Source organism: Gorilla gorilla, chromosome 13 (assembly GCF_029281585.2).
Source record: "Gorilla gorilla gorilla isolate KB3781 chromosome 13, NHGRI_mGorGor1-v2.1_pri, whole genome shotgun sequence".
NCBI lineage: Eukaryota > Metazoa > Chordata > Mammalia > Primates > Hominidae > Gorilla > Gorilla gorilla.
Window position 1 is genome coordinate 86286879 of NC_073237.2, and position 6000 is coordinate 86292878.

Here is a 6000-nt window from a genome sequence, read left to right on the forward strand (position 1 = left end):
AAACTGCTGGATGATGCATTCTAACTAATTAGACATGCGCCTTGCCCATTGTAGGCCCTGTGCTGGAGCCTGCCGGCTGCCAAACCCAACATCCATTCCCCTCTTCCTTCCTAATAATCCCTTCATTAGAGCACCAAGTTTTGGCCGGGCTCAGTACTACAAGAATGGAAAGACCACCTTTCCCACCTTTCTTTGCAGCTAGGTTTGGCCACATGAGCACGTTTTCCTCTACGTGATATGAAGCAGGATATTGTGTGGACCGTGGGGGAAGTCCCTGGCTCAGTCCAGGATCTCTAGAAAAGAGGACCCAGGCAAGGCTTAAGTACTAAGACTTTCTCGGGAAGTGTAATCCTGGGGCAGCAAAAGTGAGGAAAAGGGACTAGGAGGCAGGAGAGTTGGAGGGCAAGCACGAGGTGGTGCCCCACAGAGCTGCCTCAGCATTGCAGGGAAGCAGGGCAGGTTGCTAGTCACATGGAGCTGCTCTCAGACAGGAACAGTCCACTTGAAGAAGAGAGGGCAGTTTATCTACCAGTGTCCTGCCTCAAGCTTCTTATTGGTCCAAGTTTGACCTCTGATATATTAAGTCCGTACCCTGCTTCCTGGTTGTATCTCAGACTGTGGGGTAGCCTTGAGGAAGGCCAGTTTTGGCACCCTGTGGCATAGGGCTTCCTCTGAGACCAGAAGTGAAATGTCAGAGCCTGTATGGACACTAGCATTGCTACTTTCTGCTGTGATGGGAGAAATAGAGGCTATGATGAAGCCTGCCCTCACCTCAGAGACAGCTGAGTCAGCTCTTGAGCATGCTGCTAAGCCCCAGCAAATCTGGGATAAAGCAAAAGCTGGGGTGGGTATGTCTTCTTGAAAGAGGAGTTGTGCCCTGGAATATAGATGTGATGGTTGGAGCTCTGGTAGCCATTTTTGAAACTCAAGGGAGAGGGCAAAAAGCTAAAAATGATGGAGTGGGATCTAGAACAAAGCCTCTGTTCCTGATGCATGTTGAAGTTAACCTCTGTATGTCTGTTAGTTGTAGTGATGTCTTTTAAATGAAAGGGAAATCAAATTCTATTTTGTTTAAGCTGATATTATATATCATTTCTATATAAAGCCCAAACTAATTTTAACTACTACCACAAACAATAATTATTTGTTGGATGAATGCATAAATACCCCGGTTTACTAAAATGTGTTGTATATCCAAAAGAGTAGATTCAGTGCAATGCACTTAACACCGAGGTCTGTCCTCTGGATTGGTGTGAATCCTATCTATTTCATAGAGACTGGCTCTCATAGGTTCCTGCCTGTGCACTCCAGGCCCTGCACACACTGATCTTGTGAGTCCCTGCATTATGGCACATTAATTTCTCCTTCTTTCCCTGCTTTTCCACATACTGTTTGCTCACATCTGACACTCACCCTCCATTTAACAAGTTCCTCCTCATCTTTTACGATCCCCTTTAAATGTCACCTCCTCAATGAAGCCCTCTTGTATCCTCGGGGCAGAAGGTTCTTGCCTCACCTCCTATACCACGCTGTGGTGGCCACACTGCATTGTAATCGATCTCTGTTTTCTGGGACGGTCTCTGCTCCATGCTGCCTTCTCCCCCAACAGGCCCCAGCCCATGAGAACACAGTCCTTGTGGACATACAAGGCTGCCTTCAATCCCCTCCATGTCCATGTCTTGCACTCTGAGGTTTCCATATCAGCCCTTCTCTCTCCTCCTTTCCACCCTTCCTTCCTCCTCCTCACTCTTTTCTAAAGGCGTGACATATTTTCCACAGAGAAAGCCAATGGGAACCAGCACAAGCTCCCTGCCATGCCCGTCAGCCTCCAGGTAGCTGTGGACACCGCCCTCTCCCCAGGTGGCTCTCAGCCTCCTCCACCCTCTCCCTGGGTGGCTTTCAGCCTCCTCCGATCAAGACAGGCTTCACCAATGGGGACGAGCATTTGCTGCTCCTGCAGAAGGCCAGCACCACTATTATTTTCTAGAGCTTTTTGCTCATTCCAGAATTTGGCTGTAGCAATTTCCCCTGCTGTCTTCCACCATCAATTTTTGTGTCTCTACTGAATCATTCCCATCAACACATGAACATACTGTAATAATTCCCCTATCTTAAAAGAAAACCGCTTCTTTTACCCATTCCAGCTGCTGCCTCATTTCTCTACTCCTCTTTGTAGCAAACCCCACCCCGGGCTGATTTCCGGTCTTTATTTCTCCTCCAATTCTCCCTTGAATCGATTGCAGTCAGGTTGATGTTCCCCCTCCCAAAGTAATTGATGGTCTTGACATGGCTAGATCCAGTGGTCAGTCTTCAGCCCTGACTCCAGGTACCTATTGCCATATAACAAGGCACCCCCAAACTTAACCAACAATCTGTTCTTATGAATGAGAACTTCCTCTGTTGACTGGGCTCAGTGGGGTGCTTCTAGATTGGATTTTCCTGTGGTGGCAGTTGGATGGCATCTGGGCTGGTGTCATCTGAAGGCTCTGCTGGCACACAGGTGGCCAGCCACTGGTGCTGCCTATTGGCTGCAACTGCACCAGAGACCTTTGACCAGAGAACCCACACGTGGCCTCTCATGACGCCGGCCTCTCAGAGCGTGACAGTCAGGTTCTGTGAAGGAGTATTCCAAGGGCAGGTGTTCCAGGAAATGAGAAGCAGAAGCTGCTGGGACACTCAGGGGCTCTGCTGGGAGCCAGTGCAGGCTCATTCTGCTTCGTTCTGTTGGTCACAGCAGTCCCTGGGCCCATCTAGTTTCAAGGAGTGGGGGCGGGTGGGGGAGAAATGCAGCCCACCTCTTGATGAGGGAGTGAGTGGCAAGGTCACATGGAGGAGTACCTGGCACACTGCACCACTCTTCTTTCTGAGCACTTCCTGGACAGGGCTGTCCTTGTTCCCCAGCTCTCCAGCTGCCTGTCCTCAGTGCCTTTGCTGGACTTCTCACCATCCCAGGTTCTGCACGCTGCAGCTCTGCAAGGTGTGGGCTCTTCCTCTTCTTTTCTGTCTACAGCTTCTTCCTAGATCTCCTGATGCAGCGCTGTGGCTTTGAGGGGTACATGTCTGTCTGGGCCTGGGGCAGGTCCAACAGGGGTCTGGCTAAGGTTCACACATCTCTAGGTAATTGCTCTGGGGTTCAGAAGAGTGGGGCTCTTTCTCCAGAGGAGTTCAGAATGAGCTGCCTCCCACCCCCGCGGGGTGGTCTCTCTAGAGTTAGAAAGCAATGGACTGACCCTGTGGCCCATATTACTACTGTTCACCAACACAGCCCCCTATTGTTCTCCCCTGAGAGAACAGTATTTTTTGCTCCCCTTGGATTGGCTGGGGCTACCTGACTTGCTTTGGTCAGTGGCCTGGAAGTGTTTTATTACCAATATTTGCCTCTCTCTTTCTTCCCCTGCCTCCCTGATTGGGGAAATGTGTATTGATATGGAAATACCATGGGTGGCATTGAATGCCAGTCCCACATGTCAAGAAATGCCTGGGCCCAGGACAAGCTTGGGACACGTGAAACACAAACTCCGGCTGTGCTAAGTCACTGTGATTTGGGGTTGTTACCACACTATAACTGTCTGCCAGGCCTGATAGAACACTTAACTGGGCTTTTCAGAAAAATAGGGCAAATTCCCTGTATGATTCCAATATAGAAAATAAAAACCCTCTCACCACCCCCCCACTCTTCTCTCCCACATGTGTGGGAGAGAAAGATAAAAACACAAAGATAGAAAACAAAGATTCTGAGTTTCCGAACATTCTGGATGTGTCTTCTAAAGCACTAGAGATTCACCAACATTTGATATTTGTCTCCAAGTGTCCCTCCCCAGAGGGGTGAGGTGGAGTCCAGCCCTGCCTCCAGCTGAGAAAAGAGAAGCACCCCACAGCAGCTGCTTGCACAGCTATGGAAGAGCTGCATTCCGTCAAATCCCTGCCTTTGTTGAATGCCCACCAACAGGCTGCCAGCCTGAATATGAACAAGACAGAATCTGCTCTCTGGGAGTTCATGATATGACGGGGTGTGTGCTGTGTCTGCTCATTCACCCAACCGGCATTTACTGAGCACCTGCTGCATGCAGCTCTATTCTAGGCCCCTGGGACACAGCAGGGAGCAGAAGCTATTGAATGAAGTCCATGCCTGGCAGGCTCTTCCTTTCTTGGTGGGATGGGGACAATCAGTGCTAAGTACTAGGAAAAAAGGAGAAAGAGATTAAAGTGTGACCAGGGAAGCCTGGCCTTAAATAAGCCAACCTCTCAAATAGGGGGATATTTGAGCAGAGACTATAAGCATAGTGAATGAGACAGCCAGGTAGGCTCCTGGGGAAAGGGTCTTCCAGGCCAGGAGAACAGCCAAGACAAAGGCCGTGAGGTGGAAACTCACTCAGAATGTTGGAGAAACAGAGGCTCGGGGGCTCTGGAGTGTGGTAAGTGGGGTGGAGGGAGGCCAGGCTGAGGGTTCGGAGGGGTGTGGTGGCCCCTGTGCAGATATTGGGTAACAGTCTGGCCTGTTGACATCACACTGTGGACAGCCTGGCAGGGGAGATTTGTACTAGGCCATGAGTATCATGACACGCTCTCTGATTCTAAAGCTTAAGAGCCTGCCTGTGGTTCCATTCTGATGGGAGAGTATTCAATCATATTTTTAAAATGTTTCCAATGCAAACATCAATTGATTCCTGGGTAAAAACTGAGGAACAGGCTTTTCTCTATGTAAGTGTCTCAAAGTCTCATAGTGTTATTTCATATCCTCAAATATTTAAACAGAGTTCTAGAAATTTAAATGCATTTTTCTTTTTCTTAATGCATCCAGGATCTGCTACTTCCTGCTCCATACAGGTGGAACTGTTCTGCTGAAATGTTTTTTCTTCTCTTGCTTCCTGGAATTGGTTTGCTTAGGGAAATTGGTTGAGAGTGAGAAGTGTTTATCCCTGGCACACTCATAGGAGCCCTTAACGGGGAGGCCGCCTAACCTGTCGGCATCCACACTGAAGTGTTATTATACCAGCCTAGGGATGCAGGTCATGACATCCTGGCTCTGGGAACACCTCCTCTTCTGTTTGGCCGGGATGGGTATTTGTAGGATATGTTCAGGCATGTGCATCAGAGGCACGGGTTTCAGAGACAAACAATAATTGGAAAAAGCTATAATCACCAGAATCAATTCCCAATTCCTGATCCTACAGCTGTTTGTTGCTCTCCATTTTAAATTGGATTTTTCTTTGAGGATGTGGTATTTCAGAACAAATCATCATCCATCTAGTTTTCGATGGAAGCTCCCCGGATCACCACACTGAAATTAGACCAGACAAAGAAATGAAGGGAGGAGCAGATGTGCCCATTTTTCAATTTCCGTTCAAGTGGGCCTCCAGGAAAAGTATCAGGACAGTCACAAAGTACCTGAAATGTCATCTCCAGAGCATGTGATGGTTGGGTGCTGGAGAAAGGGCTCTCCTTTGTTATCACATTCCAGAGGTGAAATGTAGACATTAGTGGGCCTCACTCCACCTGATTTGGGTGGAAGGCAGGTAGTGAGGAGATCTCCCATGGTGCTATGGACTGAATTGTGTCTCCCCAAGTTCATATGTTGAACCCCTAAACCCAGCACATGGCGGTCAGGATGTCAATGTTGAAAGTGATAAGTCTAAGTCATATTTGGGGCAAGAGATGCCAGCACTGGACACCCGGGAGAATGGGTTCACCTGGCCTATGGCCAGGCAAGGCCAGGCAGCCCAGGCCTCCCTGCACAAGGGCTGTCCCTACAACACTGTTGCAGGGCGCAGATCACACCTCAGCCCTGTGTAGACCAGTGGACTGCTGGCAAGAAGTATTCCTACTCCTCTCCTCAGAAAGTCGCTTGTTCTCTCCTGGGAGAGGAAGGAGAGATGGAGAGTGTCCAGAAGCGTCAGTGTGATGGACATGGAAGGAAACTCCAGGAAGAGCGCAACAGCATCTCCTTCCCTGTACAGTCCAATTCAGGAAATAGATTTTAACCCAGTAAAAGGGTAAACA